The sequence below is a fragment of the Meriones unguiculatus genome, chromosome 3, assembly GCF_030254825.1.
Source record: "Meriones unguiculatus strain TT.TT164.6M chromosome 3, Bangor_MerUng_6.1, whole genome shotgun sequence".
Classification (NCBI taxonomy): domain Eukaryota; kingdom Metazoa; phylum Chordata; class Mammalia; order Rodentia; family Muridae; genus Meriones; species Meriones unguiculatus.
The window spans coordinates 105,808,967-105,831,051 of record NC_083351.1 but is presented as its reverse complement, the minus strand read 5'-3'; the positions used below and the strand labels follow the sequence as shown (position 1 = coordinate 105,831,051).

Sequence of the window (22,085 nt, the reverse complement as noted above, 5' to 3'; positions counted from 1 at the left end):
TGCGCATAAAATAAAAATAAATCTTTTCAAAAATGTTGCAGTATAGATCCTGTCCCCAAGACATCCTGACTCATTTAAGACTGGAGTAGAGTCTGTTTTTCCTGTAAATTTTTAACTAAAACTTTAAACATCAAGAACGATTTTAATGATTACAATGTGAAAATCTACACCCATCATCACTGAGACTATTTTGCAGTATGAGATCGATAAATAGACAGACAGACAAACAAATAGATAGATGAACTATTTGGAAATACTTTGCAAATATGACATTTGATCCCTGAGTACTTCAGTACATGACAAACCAAAAATAAGTGTGTTGTTATACATAGTTACACTTTCATTATCTCATGGCAGAAAATATCACCATTGCTTTATGACTAGCCAGCCCATAGTTACAACTTCTTGAAATTTTCTTTGCTTTGTTTTGTTTTAAGATTTATTTATTTTATTTATGTATGTGAATGCTTTGTCTTCATGCACACCAGAGGGGAAATCAGATACCATTACAGATGGTTGTGAGCCACTATGTGGTTGCTGGGAATTGAACTCAGGACCTCTGGAAGAGCAGTCAGTGCTCTTAACCGCTGAGCTATCTCTCCAGGCCTCTTGAAATTTTTTTTTAAACATAAAGGGTGAAATAATATTTTACATTGAATTTAATTAGCAAGTTTCTACTGTTCTCTCATTTTTAAATTATTTTTTCATTACATTGACTTAAATAAAAGATTCGTAAAGGTACTAAGGAGATGGTTCAGCATCTTAAGAGCATGTACTCCTCTTGCACATGACTCAAGTTCAGTTCCCAGAACCCACATCAGGAACCCACACCTGTGACTCCAGATTCCAGGGACCTTACATCCTCTTCTGGCATTTGAAGGTCCCTACACTGACATGTACACATACACACATATGTATACACATGATTTTTAAAATAATGCAATAAGTATTCAAAATAATCAAAAGATTTATGTATTTGCTCATGTCCATTTATGTGTCTTGCACCTGCAGTGCCTACAGAGGCCAGAAAGGGGCATTGGATCCCTTAGAACTGGAGTTACAAACAGTTATGAGACACCTTGGGTGCTGGTGACTACAGGCTGGTCTTCTGTAAGAGCAGCAAGTGCTGCTAACTGAGGGGTCATTCCTCCAGATTTACACTGATGTTTAAACAACAAGGCCAAATGGACTGCCTTATAATCTCTCTGCAGCCCATTGTCTCTCTGGTGTTACTTAACTTGAATATATATTGTTTCAAGGAAGGCCATGAGAATTAAGTTCAAGTCTAAAGAGGTAGATAAAGAAGTAAGCATTTGGCCAAAGTATAACTCATAGCAAATGGGATTTACATTACAGCAGCTGGCATATATACCGTAGTTTCTTAAACTATGGGTCATAATCTTCTATGTGAGGGTGAGTCACGTAACTATATTTGTTGAGTGAGTTTTATTCTTTGGTGAAAGGGGTGAGCATCCATCCTACCTCTCCCCTGAAGCCGTCTTTCTTTCTGTGTTACAGTAGCCTTGGGGACTTTTAAGATGGATATCAGGGCTCTATTGAGACCCATTAGGAGAAGCTCCTGGTCAAAATAATGGAATCTATGTCTAACCCTGATGGAAACATAACATTCTGTTCTGCTCCAACTATTAGAACATTACATACTAATGTCTCCTTCTCTAAGAGCTAATCCAGTTGGGCCTGTCAATCACTTGGTCAGGAGAACATGCCTCAGGAAGGCTGATTTACCTAAAACCATGCTAAGAGATAGAAGGAATAATTAATCCCTTAATGAGATCAAGTGCAATTAGCAAGGAGTATTTTAGGCAGTATTTCAGCCCACAAATATCTTGTTTCCTCAGCCAAACTTCATCTGTTTTTAGTATCCATCAATGATACTTGCTTAAATTAATTGTTTCAATTTTTTAAATTTTTGAAGCAGAGCATTTTACACACAGTAAAAATTCATTCTTCCATTCTGTAGAGTTTCATTGCAAGTCTTGAAAAATGCATGTTCCTGTGTAACCACAAAAGCCAATAAGATAGAACATAGATCCAACAGCCCCTCAAATTCTCCTGGAGTCCCAGTTTCAACCCTGGGCAGCCATTGTCCCTTTAGATCTGCTTTCTTCAGAACATCACATACCTGAAATAAAATGCTTTGTAGCCTTTTGAGTCTAGCTTCTTTCACTTAGCAAGATGTTTTTGTGATCCATTCATGTTCCCAGCATCTGCAATTCCTTCATATTGCTCATACTACTTCACTGCAATCACTGTATTATTTATTTCTATTTGTTTTATTTAATTTTTTTCTTCACAATTTATTCATTATATATCCCAATTGAACCCTCCCTCAACTCCCCCAGTCCCACCCTCCCTCCTTCTTCTTCTCCCCTGAGAAGTACTTAAGACACTTAGTTTTTATTTGCTATGAATAAAATCATAGAGATGTTTTCACACCTGCCTTCACACAAACGTATAGATTGCTAAGTTATCTAGTAAAGTATGAATATCAGAAACAAAGTCTTTTTCCACATTTACTACGTGTATGAACTGTATAGCTGATTTTAACATTTCACATCCTTTCTACTTTTCAGTTGGCATTCTCTCATGAAGTACAGCTCGTTGTCATCATAATGGTGTTTACAAAGGCACCTTTCCCATCTCATTTTTGATTCATGGGGAAGAGTTACAGCAGTTATGTCCAGAAATAGCAAGCGGCTTGTTTTGCGTTTCTCACTTTCTGTTTTTTCCTTCTCTCCTCCCTCCTTTCTTTCTTTCTTTCTTTCTTCCTTTCTTTCTTTAACTGTGGACTTAGAAATGTTTATCTTATATTTTTTAACTGATAACAGCTTTTGTTTTACTGGTCAGATTCTCCTAAAATTTCCTCCTAGGAAACTGCATTCTAGCCCTATGCCCTGGACATGGTATTACTGACTTTTGACACTTTTGCTTGCTGACCCAATGAAATTTCCACTCTCATCCTTGAATTTGCATGAACATAACCTAGAAGCAGCCAGTCCCCCAAAGGCCTGGTTGCTGGTATCCTATGGCTTCTGGGACATCATGACTTTTAGAATCTTTCACTATGCACTCACCAAATAAAAACTAGGATGTGAACATATGTTTACATCATGGATTCATATCACTACTTCCAGCTCATGTTAACCCCCTACTGTTAATCCCAAAGATGGGAAAATAAAGATCAGGGACCCACGTCATTTTGGCCAAATTAATTAACACAAGCAATTAATTAAAGCAAGCTTTTTTATTTGTACACATGGGCTGCCTAACCCTAAGGCGGTGTTCAAGAGGTCAGCATTGGATATGAAGAAAGCAAGGCTTTTATAGCTCAGGGGTAGGGGATTTCCAAATGAAGGATTTGGGAACAAAATAGGCAGGGTTACGGAGCAGAACATAAGCATAACAAGTTAGTCTCCCCTGAAGCAAAGACATGGTTGCAAGATGGTCATAACAACAGGTAGTCATTGCAGGGCAGTTATATCAACCCTCTGTAACAAAGGTAGGTTTACAAGATGGTGATAAACAACTTTTTGAAACAAAAACATGATTGCTGTTCCTGGAACATGCAATACAAAACCATTTGTAGTTAAGGTTACAAAGCCCAATCCTTGAGAAACAGATTTAATCATAAACAGGAATGGACCTAGTTTCAATTTTTTAAATTTTTGAAGCAGAGCATTTTACACACAGTAAAAATTCATTCTTCCATTCTGTAGAGTTTCATTGCAAGTCTTGAAAAATGCATGTTCCTGTGTAACCACAAAAGCCAGTAAGATAGAACATAGATCCAACAGCCCCTCAAATTCTCCTGGAGTCCCAGTTTCAACCCTGGGCAGCCATTGTCCCTTCATCTTTACTGTAAGATGGCTTTTAAGCCTCAAATGAAGGCAGGTTGGTGATTTCCTTTGATTTTTGTTTATATCACTGTTTCATTACACGAGAAATTTGGTTCTTAATAAAATTAACATATTTAGTCATTAGCTTTGCAACCAAACACAGATAAACCAATTTCACAGTCGCAGGGCAGGCCTCCTGCTGCTAAGTAGCAGGTGGGGAGGGGAGGGTCTGAGTCCCTTCACACTTCTTCTTGTCCTTACACAAGTAGAGAATCATAGTTGGAGTGCTGAGTTCAAATGACACTTAGTTATTTTCCATTTGCTTATGCTTCCAGTTTAGTATGCTATTGTGTGGTTTTGTTTCCATTTATTTTCACATTTAGGAAGTGACATGAATATTTTTCAAACCTTCTCAGTGTGTAGGGACTTAAAGGGTGAGAAGCAATCTTTTTTTTCTCTCTCTCTCCCTCTCTCTCACTCTCTCTTTCTTGTTCTGTTTCCATGTATTGAAATAAGGATTTCTCCAGCTCTCTTCCCAGACCCATCGACCTTGCTTTGATCCCATGTGTGAAGGGTGGTATTTCCCTCCTCTGAACTCCAATGGCTATTCATAACAGACATCCTGAAATATTCCTGATTGCAGTCCTGTATCCAGGATCAGGAGGTGGCTTTTCTGAAGGGCCAGATGAAACTATTTCAGGATGTCACACACAACTATCCTGCATACTTTTCTTTCTTTGATAATCCTTTATCTTCTTAACTAGCAGGGCATGTGGCAATAGATGGTGTTCTGAAATACATACCCCCCTGAGTCATCCTTTGCCAACACCTTCCTTACACTGTCTTCCTAATTCAGGTACACTGTGGGCAGGAAAAATACCTGCTCACTGCTGTGTGCTCCCCTTATAGCACAATGTGGAGGAAATGGCCATTGGATTCGTCTACAGTCTGTTCTCTTATAGCATACTTCAAGGATGTTGTTAATAGTCTAGACAACTGTGCTGCACAAAACTGGAAAAATGAGATGTGTAAATGCAGTGTGTCAGTTAAGGACAGTGACCTATTCACATACCAGGCACGTGCTCCGTCTGTCCTTGGACTACAGTGGTACGGAGGGTGGCCTTGGAGCTGACAGTTATAGACTTGGTTTCTTGGGACCAAACACAAATATCCAAGGAAGACTAAAAAATGTACAGAAACAGATTTAAGGGGGAAAAAAAAGGAGAGACACAAGTACTGAAATTTCTTCATGGAACCTGTTTTTGGAACACAACCTGCCCCTGGGTTACCCAGCAACCTATGATGTCATCGTGTGTTGCCAGCCAGGTGGCCACACCTGGAAGGAGTGGTTACCTTGCCCCTTAAAGGGCTAACCCTGACACGTGGCCTCTCTCTCTCTCTTACACTCTTACTTTCCCTCTCTCATACTCTCTTTCTTTCTCTCTCTTTTACTCTCTCTCTCTCTGTCTCTCTCCCTTTTTCTCTTGGGGCCTTTCCCCTTCCCTTCTCTTTCTCTCTCTCTCTCTCTCTCTCTCTCTCTCTCTCTCTCTCTCTCTCTCTCTCTCTCTCTCTCGTCCTGCTTCCCCCTTCCTCCATACCCTCCTAATTAACTTCTTGCAGAGAATATCGGTTGATACCAGCCTCATGCTTTTTAATAATAACATTACAGAACCCCCATAGTGGCTAGCAGTAACTATGTTTACATATACATAAACATGGTATCTTTGGGAAGAGCCCAAACGCAAAATTCACTTGTGTTCCACGTCTATTTTACACACATTCTGAAGATGACTCTGCATTATAGTTTTTAGACTGGTCACATGAGGTCAGTGAGGCATTTTCTACTTGTGGTGTAAAGAGAAAAGGTTTGTATTTTCAGATTACGGACACTCGGCCTGTTTTGCCTCCACCCCTCTTCGGGGGAAAGAGGCCAATGAGAGGAACCGGAAGTTCTGGTTTCCAGAAACTGCCATCCCTTTCCATCTTTATCTGAAAGTGGAACAGAGTTAACACTGGAGAAGGAAGCAGAGACCTGGAGCTGGTTCCCAGGGCTTTGGCACCTCAACTGTTAGAGCTCAGAAAAGCAAGTAGGGCGTGATCCGTGCTACACAGTGTTGAGCTAAAATTTCTCCCTTGAGGAATTTTATAAATCAGCTTCCGGTTTTCACCCTAGTGCGAAATGCCTGTCTTACTGGGGGAAAGAAACAAATGGAACCGCTTCTCCAAAATCTGTTGTCTGTCCTCCAGGAAGGCCTTGACTAACACTCATTTCCACCTCAGATCCAAACCTTGATGTCCTGGAGATGTTGTTACTTCCTAGGGCTCAGACCTTCAGCCACCCAGAGGGACTCACATCGGATGAAGAAAGCTTTCTTTGTGGTCTTTGCCAAAGAATCTAAGGGTCCGTTTGAAGTCTTTTTTTTTTTTAATCCTAAAAAAATTTATTTCCACATGCAGTTGGGATGAAAAGTATGTGAAAGCCACCCAAAATAAAGGTGCTTTACACTGTTTTTCTTTTCCTTGGCCTATCATAAGCCACGTTATGTAAATGAAGAGGAGAGGGCGTCCAAACCAAGCCTTCACTCTGGGTGAGTTAATCCGGTAGGGGTCCTAGTGACAAAAGCCAAAGATCATGCTGCTGCTTTTTAAAGTCACAAACAAGTTAAACATCTGAACTATTTCTGCTGTCTCTAAAATATTAAAACGTAAGATGGTGGTGATGTTTGTTGAAGTTTGTTATACTTCTGATGAACAATTAGCCTGCAAGAATATTAACAGGAAATTCCATTCATGAGATAAGCAGCTGTTCCTGCAAGCCTTCAGCCAGATCATGGGACCCGAAATCTTTATGCAGCTTCTGTTTGCTGAATAGTCAGCATTCCTACGTGTCCCAAAGGAAATGCATTTAAAATAATTTTTATGGCTGATTTTCACTCACAGTTTTAGAAAGAGAAAATAGCCTTTATGTTTAGTTATTACTCTAATTGCAGTTTGTCAGTTAAGAATATTTATCAGTGCCTTTAATTACCATATAAATTTTAAATACCAGTCTTCAACCAACAACTGACCCCAGCAATGACCACACTGATTTGCAATCCTAAGGCTGGCCCTAGGAGCCCATTTCCCACAGCATCGTGTAATGCATTATTATTATTAACTTTGCAGGAAAGTTCTAAGAACACCCTCTTGTACAAAGATATGTGGTTTTTTAATTGTTTTTATTTTATGCGCATTCATGTTTTGCCTGCATGTATATCTGTGTCATATCTTCTGGAACTGGAGTTACAGGCAGGCTTGAGCTGCCATGTGGGTGCCAGGAACTGAACCAAGGTCCTCTGGAAGAGCATCCGGTGCTCTTAACCACCGAGCCATCTCTCCAGCCCCCTTTGTGTGTGTGTGTGTGTGTTAAGTTTTTAATTTAGTAAAGCATGTAACACAACACTTAGATTATAGCTCCTGACTTGCTGGAGCCACGGTCTCAAATGACTAAAAAGAAAGAGAATACAGCTAAGAATGACAGACAGAAAGAAAACAATGAAGGATTTGGGTAAAATGGCTTCTCAGTCCATACGTTTCAAAGACCAGAAACTACTCAGCTATGAAAGCAAACATCTGTCTTCAAGAATAAGTTGCATTGGAAGTGGTGTCTCTGAGTGTTTTTTCAAGAGCTTGGAGAACCTTCTCATCTGGAGGAAACGTTTCTCACTTGGAACCCAGGATCCCATTGGGCAGCAATTTTGGTGCTTCCCCATTTATGCATAATTATGGTTTTATAAACTAAGCTGTTCTTTGTATATACATTATAAGTCCTATCCAATACTTGAGTAAAGAAACAGTGGGTATTGCATATTTTGTGATCAACATTAATGTTTGTATTGAATTTTTTACAGACAACAATAAGTAAACAATACAAACTCATCCATATGAAATACTGACTCTTAATCAGACAAACACACGCACAACCCACACACAGGGAGAGAGAGAGAGGACATCTCAGCCAGGTGAAAAAGAAATGGCAGCTTTGAGAAAGTATAGGACATTAAGTTTTTCATCAAGGGTAAGGGCTCCACCAAAGATCCACTTACAGTACATCATTCGTGAACTCTTCCGTAACCTCCTTCCTAAAGGTCATCCCTATCTGTCTTCATAATCCTAGTGCTCATTGCCCTCCCCCTCCCTCCCACACCACAGCCTCATCTAGCCCGCCTGCTTCTCATCCTGGGCCACACCAATAAACTCAACCCTTCTCGGATCACATGTCCTTATCACTAAAATACTTCTGAGCAGGCATTTCCTGAATGATGTTTATTTATAAATTATCCATGCCCTTACTTTCAAGGCATGTATGAAAACTCAGCAAAGTTAACTTTTTTTTTTCAAACTAAAGAATGTACATGCATTCAATTTTCTCTTTTATTTCCTCACATCCTTTTCGGGTACAAGACTTCTTTGCTACTTGGGCATTTCTTGTTCAAAACAATCACCACAGTAACCTTTCTGAAATAATAGAAGATCATAATTAAGATTCTATCTTAAGTCCTGCAATTATGGTCTTCAGGTTTTACTCTGAAGTCAGACCACTGCCACTCCAGATTTCTGTCTTTGCCCACACAGCCTCAGACGTGGCTATAGAGATAAACACACACACACACACACACACACACACACACACACACACACAGATAAACAGACCCACAGGTCATAGACAGAGCTTTCCCAGTAAAATGCTTGCAGCTCGCACATATGGACCCACGTTCAATATCCAGCACACACGAAAAGCTAGACGAGGTGGTGAACAGAAACAGGCAGGTCCCTGGCTCCTGGGACAGATCCTCCTCTACTTAATGTGTTCCAGGCTACTGAGAATGCCTGTTTCAAAACACAAGGTGTAGGCTCAGTTACTACAGGTGCCTGCATAAACACGACTCAGAATCTCCAGCAAGCATGCAAAAAGCAGCACTGGGGGTTTACAGAAAGGTAGATCTCACTGGCAGGCCTAGCAGGATTGACCAACTCTGGGTCCAGTGAGATACTGTATCAAAAAATAAGGTGGAAAGAGGCAATTAAGGAATGCATGGAAGCTGACTTCCGGCCTCCATATGCATGTGCACACACATGCGTGCACACCTACCGACACAAACATTATATATACCACATACACACATACAAAATCAATTGGACGGCCCTTAGGAAGCGCACACCTGAGGTCAACCTCTGTCCTTCACATGAAAATGGTGCACACACACACACCTCACATGTACACCTCAGCGTGCACACACTGAAAAAGACAAGCTGCTGGAATACAGAGAGAAGCCAGATAATAAAGTACTTGTTTGCCTTGAACTCAAGAAGTCCTGAATTTGACTCCCAAAACCCAGATTAAAAATAAATAAATAAACAAACAAACAGGAGAGAAGGCTTCTAGGTAATTAACAATTTTCTTTCTTTCTTTCTTTCTTTCTTTCATTCTTTCTTTCTTTCTTCCTTTCTTTCTCTCTGGGCTTGGTCACTGGTAGGTTGCACACGCTTCCAGTAGGTAGCCCCACCCCATAAGCATTTGGGAAGTGCTAATTGAACTCAGTGGTTTATGGAGGAGGAAGAGAGGGGAAGGAAGGGAGGTGAAAAGGGAAGATGTGAATGTGGGGAGGCGAAGCCCTGTCATATGACAGAAGGGGAGGTTTGTCACTCATAAATCCGAAACGTAATCCCATGTGTACCCCAATATACGCCATGGCACCTCATTTACCTGCTGAGCCATGGAGCCCCCAGACTCTTTGTCTCTGCCAGATGCCTCACACTTGTGCTCCGTTCTCCCCTTCTTCATGCCCACATCCATTTTCCACCACACCCCCACCCTGCTACACAGAAGTTTCTTCAGTCTGTCTCCTCCCTGCTGCTAATTAACCCAGGCTTTCAGCATTCCTCCCTTCAGTAATTACATCTGTTTGCCCTGCCCACCTCTACGTCCTCCAAATAACAGTTATAGCCCATGAGAAAGTTGGGCCTACATGATTATTAACAATTAACAATGTTTGTTTTATACCATCAAACCAGCTCATGCCCACCTACTTTTGTCCTAAAACTTGGATTTATAAAAACCAAAAAGATATATAATTACAAAATATGATTACCTGTTTCAAAATTATAAACATGTATTACCCTTTTCTTTACCCTTTGAGATGCAGAAAAGTCACTGTGACACAAACCCTTACAAAGTCACACCATCCCTAAATTTTCACTGAATTTGTGCAAATCTCTCTTGCTTCCATGCTATGTTTGTTTGTTTGTTTGTTTGTTTGCCTACACAGTTAAGGGAACTTGCTATTGTCCCCACCAGTTCCAACGGCTCTCAGGAATAGAGTTATGCTTGTGTAAAAGATAAAGGGTAGAAGCAACCAACAAAAGATAGAAGAGCAGAGAAGGCAGGAAGCAGGAAAGGGGAAGGAAATATTTCTCAGAATAGTGGGGAAATGAAAGAGAATGAATAAAAATGTCTAAGTAATGTCTTGAAGAATAAGGGAGTCCATTACATTACTTTAATACTGATTTATTTATTTCGTATGTTATATATGTGCATGTGAGCACTGCTAGGCCGTGGAGGACAGAGGGCAATCTTGAGAGTAGAGGTACTCTCCACCACCTTGTTTGGTCCAAGAAGGAGTTCAAGTCATCAGGCCTGTACATGAGTCTTTATCCTGAGGCACTGCCCTGCTTCCTTGGCTCTACTATAGATCAATTTCTCTCAGCCTCTGTGACATAACCTGCTTTGTCGTCATACTGCTAGCAAAAATGTGCCTCATTCAGCTGACTCACGTGTATTAATTTATTTATTCATTTCCTTATTTATTTTTATGTGTATGTGTGAATTCATATGTACCATGTGCATTCAAGTATCCCCAGGAGACCAGAAGAGGGCACTGGATCCCAAGGAACTGGAATACAGATGGTTGTGAGCTGCTATATAGGTGCTAGACACAGAACCCAGGTCATCTGCGAGAGCAACAGACATTAACTGCTGAGCCATGTTCACATGCACTGTGCTTTATTGAAAGGAACACATAATTGAGCTTATCACTTAACTTTGAGAGTTGACTCTGAAGAAAGGATGACGGAATGGCTGTAAGACAGAGGAGAATGAAGTTCAGCAGAGACAGGAAGATGAATGCAGAGGTGACTCAACATGTCAGGAATGTTCAGAGAATTTGGCACTAGATTTGACCTTCTGTTGTCTGCTTGCCTGGAAATTTGAGCAGATCGGACCTAGATCTCAGACAGATCTGAGTGGGAATCTGAGGGTGGGAATGCCCTGTTGACATCGGGCTTAGTCCTGATGTGACCCCACTGTACCTGGATTGACATACTAAGGGGCGAATACTTCGAGGACAGAAGCCTTAACATTGTATACTTCACTGAGCAGAATGCTTGCTCTAGAGTGAGTGATGACAAATACTAACTAATTACTTTCTAAGTTTTCATCATTTAATGAACACTAGGAAGTTATTTAATCATTATTGGTAATGTGATAGTTTGAATGAGAATGGCCCTCATGTGCTCATATGTTTAAATACTTAGTCCCTAGTTAATGAAATTGTTTAGGAAGGACTAGGAGGTATGGTCTTCCTTGAGGAGGTTTGTCACTAGAGGTAGTCTTTGAGATTTATAAAGCCCAGTCTTTCTTTCTCTCCGTCTCTCTGTTTCTCTATGTCTATGTCTCTGTTCCTTTCCCTTTCCCTCTCTTTCTCTTCCTCTCTCTCTCTCTCTCTCTCTCTCTCTCTCTCTCTCTCCTGTCTCTCTCTTTCTTCCCCCCTTCTTTCTGCCTGCAACTTTGGATCAAATGTGAGTTCTCAGCTACTTCTCCAGTACCATGCCTGCCTGCCTGCTATCATATTTCCCACCATGATGACAACTGCCTAACTCCCTGAAATCATATGCAAGCCCCCAGTTAAATGCTTTTTTTTAAAGTTATGTTGGTCATGGTATCCCCTCACAACAATAGAATGGCTAGACAGGTAAGCCACTGTTCTGCAACTGCTGATCAAAACTGCTATTACCCAACAGCACACTGGATTCTTATATTTACTATATAATAAAATTAATTTACTTATTTGTAATGTTTTCTTGGGGTTAAAACACTCCTTATGCTTTTGTGGTATTAAGTTGTGCATCAATCCCTCTGTGTCATCATTGTTCCTCAGTTGTTATTTTTTTCTTTTCTATTATATTTTTATTATTTAAGACAAAATTTAAATGTATATTCATTATATTCTTTTCTTCTCCCAAGTTCTTTCATCCTTTTCCTGTCCCTACCCATCCAAGTTTACATTCAAGAACAGTACAACAGAACCCTCAAAACTAAGAAAACAAACTAAAATAAAACCTCCCAAACAAAACAAAATAAAACACCAAACTGTAACCAAATAAAAGCATGCCAAAACAAACCTGTGGGGTCAACTACTCCTGAATGAGGCCTGTTCTGGAATGGTTAATATAACTAGTGTTTCAAAAACTGACTTTTCCTCTTCCAGAAGATATAAATGGCAGTTCAGTTGTTAGCCTTTACTTTAGTTCTTGGTTTTTACTCATTAATTAAAAAAAAAAACATATAACAAAATAAAACATGATAAGATAAAGTAAACACTAATGCCTCAAAGCTGGTCAAGACAAACTAACCAAAGGAAAGGGCCCAAGAGAAGGCACAGGAATCAGAGACACACTGGCTTACACACTCAGCAATATGATAAAAATGCTAAACTGGAAGCCATAATCCAAGTGCAGAGGACTAGGGGCAGAACCATGCAGATCCTATGCACGCTGCCTCAGTCTCTAGGAGTTCATACGAGCTTTGATAGTGTTGATTTAGAGGGCTTTGTTTTCTTTCAACCTCTCTGGCTCTTATACTTCTCTCCGAGGGGAGAAGGGGAAGGATTTAATGAACACTCATTTAGGCTGAGTGTTCCAAGTTCTGGCACTCTCTGTGTAATGTCTGGCTATGGGTCTCTATCTTTGTACCCATCTACTGTAGGAGGACTTATTATTAACGAGACACATTGAGTAGGGCCATTGCTGTAATTTGGATCTTGAATGCTCCCAAAGGTCTGTGTGTTTAAAAGTCCTGTTTTCTTGGCAGGTGACAAAACCTGTGAGAGGAAGAGCTCTCTGACGGTTTCTTAAATCGTTGGCAGTAGAACTATAAAGTGGACTGTGAGCCCTGGTTCCACTCTGTGTCTTTGTCTCCTGGCTCTTGAGGTGCTGACACATATTCCCCTCAGTGATGTGGTTCTCTCCCCATGGACCAAACAACCAATCACAGAGTGACTCCTCCAAAATTGCAAGACAAGACAAATTTTCTCTCTTTATAAACTGATTATCTCTGATATTATTACAGTAATGGAAAACTAATATATCCAGATGAGCTGAGTTTAGACTCAAGGGCCAACCAGGGGTTAACACACACACAACACACACACACATACACACACACATGCACTGAAAGAGATACATACCACATATAGCTGTATACTGTTATGGACTGAATTGAATGTCTTTATAATTGACATGTTAAATTTTTAACCCCCAGAATCTCTGATTAACTATACTTGGAGATTAGAGTTTTAAAGAAGGAACTCAGTTCAACATGGCCTCAGGCTGGTTGCTAGTCTTCTATGACTGGTGTTCTCACCAGAAGAGAATGCTAAGTAAGACACATGTATGTGCACAGGTGAGAGGCCATTTAAGGATGCAGAAAAAGATGGGAATTTGTAAGGCAAAGAGGAAAGGCTCAGGGTAGACCTATTTTATCTTGGGCTTACAGCATCCACAACTATAAGAAGATGAATCATCTCTCTTTTTTTTTAACCCCATTCATTTTTGCTATTTGGTTACAGCCAACCTAGGAAACTAATTCAGGGACCACATTTTCCAAACTGAAAATTAGGGCATGGGGCCTGGCACATGCAAATGATCCATGGAGAGAGGGATTGAAACACCTTTGATTAGAACCCCAGCCAACTTTTCTCCATCACTAACCACATAAAGTCTTTCTTCCAAAATGAACTTTTTTGATCTTAGGAAAGTGCTTCTAACTTTGTAACATCTAAGAAAAGAAGGTCCAGTCCTGCAGCTGGAAATCTACCAACCCCAGCTCAGAAACTAAAGCCACACAGACATGCATCTTCCTCAGGTCAAGTTTAAAAAATGAAATGTAATTTAAAGAGAAATAAGCAGAAAAGCTGGAGTTTTGCACCCTTCACATTTAAGTGTGGTCTAAATTATTGTAATATCACACAGTTCTATTTTTAGGAAAAGAGGCAAGCAGAGAATCCTGCGCGCCTCTATGAAGATCAGGTCTTCAAGAGAAATGGCAAGAGCACTTACAGGCTCTGAAGCCAACAAGCTATAGGTTTAGAAGAGACCTGGGGTGGATGGAAAAAGATTATTATTATTTTTTAACTAAATAGTATTCAAGATCTAAATCTAAGAAGGCATTGCAAGTTGGCCATGGTGTTGATATTGCGTATTGGACACAATGCCTTTTCCTCCCCCCCCAACAAAGTTAGAATAAAAAAAAAACTCTTGATTATTAATTTCACTCCAAAAATGTCAACATATACATGTTTAGAAGTCCGCTGGGGATCCAGAGAAAAATGGTAATGCATGTGAAATCCTCATGAAATGCAAGCTAGGTGTGAATTCCTTTTTTTTTTTTCACTAGAAGACTTCAGACACATAAGCCTTCTGTTATTACTCTGTTGTTCAGTTCTCATCACAGGTTAGAGAAATACAACTAAGTAAAAAGGAAAATTAAACTCTGAATGTTTCTGGACCAAATACAAATGTTCAACTCTTGGGTAAGATGACAAAGTTGAACAAATATAAAATTTCCCATTTTTCGCCAAAGGCGTTGAAGACATAAGCCTAGCTAGAGAAAATTAAATTACACATTGTTCTTAAAAATTAACATGTTAGATCTCATGCTAATTCTTTAAAAAAGTGTTACCCCAAAACCAGGTGCTTCTAACATCACTCTTCCAAAGTGACGAATTACCTCAATAAATGGATGAGGAGATAAAAAGTTGGGTGAAAAAAAAATCTCCCCAGTTTGGAGGGAAGACACTAAGAAGAATTGGTAGGTAGTTAGGGGGAGTGAAGTAGACATTCTCCCTGCAAGAGAACTCACCCACCAGGACTAAGAGAATTAATTCTTTGAGGTTACCTCTACAAACAAATGGGGCTTCCTGTCACACAAAACCAGGGTTTCTTAAGAAGGAAACCAGTTAAAAAGAAACTCACTGAGATCAGTTGGGTTACAAACCACATGTAACCCAGATTTTAAATCTTCAGCCTTCTGCAAGTTAAATTTGCAGGCCCAGGAGATGAAGAAGAGAATAGCTCCAGAAGAGGCAGCTTCAGAGCAGGAGCACAGACAACAAGGGCCTCTCCCGCCGGTGGCAGTGGCCTTGGCCAAGCCGCTTCACACTGCTATCATCTGAGCTCTCACCTGTGAAGTGGGAGCTAGTATCATACCCATGCTTGAGGATAAAATTAGCCAACTTAAGATTAGTCCATAGAAAATGCCAGGCCCTTGGCAAGTACCACCTACGAAAACTTCCCTTTCTTTCAGGGAGGTGTAGAGGACCCATCATGGGCCAGATGCCAGGTAAAATACTGGTGATTTAAGGTCCAAAAATGCAGTCTGAGAACTAATGAAGCTCTGACAGAGTGATGTAGGAGAAGAAACCAAACACCAGCGCTGACTCCCCAGGCCATGCATTACTGCAAGGACATCCGCCCTGGGAGAACGGCTACAGACATCCCCACCGCCAGCGCCTGCCAGCAGTCCCACAGAGGAATGGAGGCATCTCTACTCTACTTGCAAAGCTGGCTTGTGCTTCAGATATACCAGGCTAATAGTGTGCTGTTTTCTACCTCTTCCTGCGCTCATATTGTCTGCAGATTCCCAATCCGAGCCAAACCCTTCCCCCTACACCGCTTGTATACTTTGCCACTTGATCCCAGATGTCAACAAAGTTTGCTGTCTCTTAAGTCCCTGCATCACACTTATAAGCATCTGAGTCTGTTTGTCCTCCTGTCTTTCCTGTCCTTGTCCTTATTTCATCCCACATGAGCTAGCTCAGCATCCCAGATACATATATCCCACACATAACAGAAGATAAAAGTAAGGAGTTTAACTTTTAGGCCCATGGACTTTTAGGCACACAGTCTTGGTAGTTGGAGGAGGGGAGTCCCCAAACCGGGAGGAATCCCACTCTCAGGAATAGGTAGGCTGGAAAACAGGCTGTTGACTGGCAGTACTTATCAGAAGCTTAACCTGTGGATTCCAGTGGAAGGCCCTCTGGCCCAAAGCACAGATTGTTCTTGGTGGATTTAAAATATAAAGAGAACATGAAGTTTGGAGGGACAGGTAGATTTTAGAGGAGTTGGGAGGAGGATTCAGGAGTGAATATAATCAAATTATATTCTACTCAGCTTTGACATTTTCAAAGAATTAATTAAAATATTATACTTCTTAAAAGACACTCGAGAGGTGGCATCCAATAGGATAAGGAACACTGAGGCTGGTTCAGAGATTCTGGCTCTGTGCTAGGATGGATAGATTATCAAGAGGAAGTATCCTGAAAATGGGCGAGAGTTGGAATGAAGAGTATCCATTTACATCTGAATATATTAATTTTAGCATATCCCTGAAACATCCAAGAGTGGCTGTCAACTAGACCATTTTGTTCTGAGTCTAGATTTCAAAGGATGAGTCTGAACTGTGCACATAAAAGTAGATGAGGAGGCCATAACATTGTATAAGGATAAAATACAGAGGAAAAGAGACCACGACAGAAAGTGGTGAAATTCAAGGGCTCAGTGCATACATGAAGAAATGGGACTTTTCTTTACCAGGAAGATAAAGAAAAAAACAGATATATTTGTGGAACAAAATATGGGGGGTGGTATTTTCTAGGAAGAAGAACTGGCAAGGATATCAATGACAGTTGGGATAGTTTGCATGGAGGTCCGGCCTGGAGAGGGCCAAACAATAAAGAAGAAGAGAAAGCGACAGAGTGCACACAGGAACTTCCCTCCCGCAATGTGGCTGAGTCATCAGCTGTGAAAGAAAGGAGTAAAAGTCAAGGAGGATGCTGGGGAGAGGAGGAAAGGTTAAATGAGTAGCTGGGAGTCATTAAAGGGGCAGCTGACAAACAAGAAAGAAAAACAAGACAGACATCCATCAATTTGTAGTGGCACCGGTTTGCCTGGATAGGCAATTATTTCTCACCATGATCGTCTGAGTTTAGCGGGGAAATCCTCAATTGTGGATTTTTTTTTTAGAAGAAAACAAAAACATAAGAAAACAATGAAGTTAAGCAGCTCAAGAGAAAATGTTCTGTCTTTGGGGTTCAGGCTCCACATGGTATGAATTTAGCCATGGTTTACTGAAAGTGGACACTTCCAAGTGATCAGAGGTCCCAGTAAAGATGAGCTGCCTGGTAAGAGAAGGTGAATGGAGGAGAGAGCTGAAGGGATAGGTGAAGAGAATGAGGGTGCCCACCCCGCTGAAGCAGCTGCTGCTTCTGCTCTTGCCAAGCCGCCATCTGCTCTTGACTGAACTTTCTGGCAGGTCAGAAGGCCTGGGCAGTCATGCTGCAAGAAGCGACCCTAATGGACGCAAACGGATAGCTACCCCCTCACCTGCCCACGGTGAGCCAAGTCTGGGGTGTTTACTCCTGTCTCCCAGACTTCCCCAGCTCTCTGTCTCCCAGAGAGTATTCCAGCTGCCCACAGTCAGAACTGGCTTGCCCTTCTACCCTTCAGTACTTTATTTCCTTCCATTGTCTCGATACTCCACCCACTCCTAGCAGGATTCATGTCCATGTGAATCCCCTGTGTTCAAAGTCTGCTTCTTGAGAAACCCCCAAAGTACAGGTTCTGCTGCTGTGGTTCTTCAGAGGTAAATCAGTTTGGAGCTGGGGGTGTGAATCTTAAGTATCCCCCAGAAGTACATGCTTCAAAGGTTTGTTTGTTCTCTGTCTTAGGTAGGGCTTCTTTGCTGCAATGAAACACCACAACCAAAAACCAGCTGGTAAGCAAAGGGTTTACTTGGCTTATACTTCCACATCCCTGTTCATCACTGGAGAAACTGAGGACAGAAACTTAAACAGGGCAGGAACCTGGAGGCAGGAGCTGAAGCAGAGGCCATGGAGGCTGCTTACTGGCCTGCTTCCCATGCCGTGCTCTCCTATAGAACCCAGGATCACAAGCCCAAGAATGGCACCACCCACAATGGGCTGGATCCTCCCCCAATGAGCACTAATTCTAAAAATGCCTTACAGCTGGATCTCATGGAAGCATTGCCTCAAGAGAGTTTCCTTTTTCTTTCATGACTCTAGCTTGTGTCAAGTTGACACAAAACCAGCCAGTACGGTCTCCAAAGCAGCAAGGTTCCGTAGAGGGGTCATTAAGAGGCCATTGTGTCATGGTGGCTCTAACCTTATGAATGGATTAGGCAGTTTATGGATTCATTCCTTAGTGGGTTATTGGGCAGTCTTAAAACTCTAGGAGATGGGGCCTCCTAGTTGGATGAAGTACATCAGGGTGTGTCTTCCAGGGTGATCTATTTTGTACTCTCCACCTCTGCTTTCTGCCTCCACGAGGTGATTGGTTTCCTCTGAAACACACTATTGCCCCCCACCACCACTAACAGCCTAAGCACTAGACAGAACTGTGTTCCAAAGCCACGAGCCAAAGTAACCCTCCTGTTCAAATTATTTATCTTGAGTAATGTGCATACATACGTATGTTGTGTGTGTGTGTGTGTGTATAATGTCAAGTGTTTTGTCACACAAGTGTAGAGATGAGTAACTCAGAGTTTTAAAGAGACCAAGGTGTTAAAGTGAAGTAGAAACAAATGCTTATGTCTCTGAGATAAAGAAGCAGCAAAGGCTACTGTGTGGATTGTTTACATGGATGTCCGGTTGGTCTTAAATGCCACAGATGTAGACCAAGAGATGGAAAACATGAACCAAGTCCCCAAGGCTTTCCACTGTGTGGAACAATCTGATGTTCAGCAGACAGCAGCATTCTTTAGTGGGGGGGGAGGGTCCCTTAGGTGTGCAACATGACTCAAAACCAAGAGGGCTTTCTCACAGGAGAAATGGAGCTGTGTCCAGGCACAAGAAAGAGACTGAGGGCAATCCTGATCCCCTCCCAGATTCAGGTAGGAAAAGGAGCGACCTTCACTTGAATGGGCCTAAACATGAAAATGAAATCCCTGTCTGAGGTCCACAAATATGTGGAAGGTTAATGGAAATTCTCCTCAATGGAAAGAAAAGGAGGTTCCCAACAAGTCAAGCAGAAAGACAGGGAGAAGGGCATGAACTGCAGAGGAAAACACCCCGACACTGTGCATTTTGAACAAGCCTGGACTCCACGTGAACATCTCCTTTAGCCACACCTTCGGGGGAAGCCGGGCTGCCTCTGAGACAGTGCTGGCATGAAGCAGGGAACTCAGGGCCCCTGCCTACTCATCATGTGTAATGGAGAGAAAGAGCTGGTGGGCTGGCTCTAGACCAGGAGTCTGCATCAGAGACTAAAGACTGTCTTAGAGGCAGGGACAACTTTAGTCTTTTTATTTTTGTTTTGTTTTATTGAAAACAGGGTTTCTCTGTGTAGCCCTTGCTGTCCTGGAACTTGCTCTGGAGATCAGGCTGGCCTCAGACTCAGAGATCTGCTTGCCTCTGTCTCCTGAGTGCAGGGATTAAAGATGTGCACTGCTCTCTGGCTACAACTTTATTCTTTATATCATGTAGTATTTAAAAATTTAAAAACTAATGTAAATATACAAATGTAGGGAAATACTCAAGTTAAAAAACCAATAATAGTTATATTCATATTCTGGTGTTCCTGTGTTTTTTAAAATATCTAGGCCTCTATTTTCATTTATAACTTCTAATTTCTACCAAAGTAAACAGCATTGGCATCCAACAGGATGGCCTTTAAAAAGATTACTATTATCTGTCCGGAGTTGTTTTCAGCGAGGAATCTGCTTGGTAGCGACTTCTAATCTGGATTCAGCCTCTGTTCTCTGAGGCACATGAGGTTCATGTAGAACATTTTGAACTAATAATCACCAGCTCAGATAGAGGCAGGAGTCCTGGAAAATGACCACAGACTACCCTTCAGGAATAAAGCCTTCCTGCTAGCAGACCCACAGCCTCCAGTGCTTGCCCCATCTGAAGGTCAGAGGAAGCCTCTGTCCTAGACTCCCGCTGCAACCCAGGATGCCCCATCCGGGGAGTGATGTACACTGAGGTGTACATACCAGGCTGAATCAGCTTTGCAGGGCTGCCCAGCCTCAAGGCTTCCTCTGTTCTCAGCTGGAGCCTTTGTCAGGACTGAGTCACAGTCCCAATTCTCCATCTCTTAATCCTTTGTCCTTCCCTTCCTTTTCAGACATCAGTTTTCCAAACACTAAGTGACATGATTTGAGTGTGCACCCCAAATTTACACGCTGGGACATGGTCTCCCCAAATATGTTGATGGTATTTGGGCTGAGGCATTTAAAAGATGCGGTCCCACTGATGATGCTGAAGGATTTGCAAGAAGCACAATGACCATAGTTGTCTCTGTTTTGCCACATGATACTCTATTCCAGCTCATGAAGCAGCAAAAGGCTTTCTTTCATCAGATAGAAACATATGTCAGCTTCAAAGTGTTGGCACTCCCTACATTCATAAATTCAACTGTTTATGGATTTATATAGTCTCAACTATTTTGTTAGAGTGACTGAAAATGGACTAGGATATTAATAAAAACCTTGATCTCGTTAGCACAGTTGTGAACTGCCATTTACTTGGCCTTTGAATGAATGCAAGCCTCACCCCCTGCTGTAGTTTATAGAAAATAGAATGAACATCATTTGCTAAGTGTTGGAGGACAATGTAAGACTTTGTCTCCTCATGAGGAGTTAGAACTCAATTCCTATCTTATATTTTCTCAGGGAAAGAAATAACTTTCAGAATAGTAACATTGAGTATGAGAAGGACTGAAAGGATAAGATCCAGGTGACAGAAGTTCTGGCCTGTTTTCGGTATTCTGGGGACAAACAACTCTATCTTTGTGGGCCTAGACCCATTCATCTACGTGAGACATTATTTTGGAGTGCAAGCCACCTTATGACATCTTGACAGACCATTGGTACGTGCTCTTTATGTCAAGGCTGATGCATCATCTTAAACAGAATCATTATGGTAAAGTATTTAAAGAGATGGTTTAAGTGATTTAAAAAACAACACTCTTAAAATTTTTCCTTACAGGTAAATACAACTGTTAAACAAAGTATATTATAAATATTATAGTTCAAAATCCACCATTTACTTGGGAATCAAGAGTGTGTTATAAGTAGAGGTCCCTTGTTCAGTAACAACTTCCTAAAATCCCATCATGTACCCATTATATTGTAGACATCAGAGGTACCAGTTGTTCTCCCTTGAGGGCTATTGACTTGCTCTTGAAAAGCCTTCCAGAATGAAGAACACCCTGTCCAGCCTGTGTGTGTTTCTTGTGCTTCTGAGCCCTTGTGAGACAGCTGGTTTCCAAGGGGGAAAGACATAACTTCTCAGACCTTTGGATATCAGAAATGCAGTACTTCTCCAGCTCCTGTAGAAATTAGACGCAGTCTACAGATGCTTCTAGAAGCCAAAACGTGCTAAATTGAAAGTCTTGCCTAGTAAGTTTATTACCACACAAGATACAATGGTGACAAGACTATCATCTCCCAAGTTATGTTCAGCCATGGGAAGAGGTTTCCATGTGCAATAAGATAGGAAAACTCAGTTTTACCAGGTGTCTGTCCTGAAGAAGGTACGAACGGCCTCCTCATGTTACTCTGGCTTTCACACCCTAACCAAGTGAAAACAGAACAGTATGGATCTACTGAGAGCTACAGAACTTAGAACACTTAGGAGAGAGAGTCTAACTCATGATTTTGCCACAATTTTTCTTCTTCTTCAAGATGATAACAGGAAGCATCCTTTGGGCTTCTCCCACTGCTGGAATCTGATGGGCTGCCTTCCCATTGGTGCTCAGGACAGGATGGCCATACAGGTTTCCCCAGAGAATAATTTGGAAATGCTGTCCTAGCATAGACCCATCTATGGTTTTCATATGAAGTGTCTCCTTAGATTCCTGCTCTTGGGGTCACTTGCCAGCTAATCAGCTTTG

At 41.4% G+C, this 22,085-nt stretch overlaps 1 long non-coding RNA gene across 1 annotated transcript in view; it reads right to left on the bottom strand.

Annotated features, from left to right (window-relative positions):
• LOC132653123 (uncharacterized) overlaps positions 1 to 22,085 on the bottom strand; it is a 50,211-nt gene that overhangs the window by 26,733 nt on the left and 1,393 nt on the right. The window lies entirely within an intron of this gene.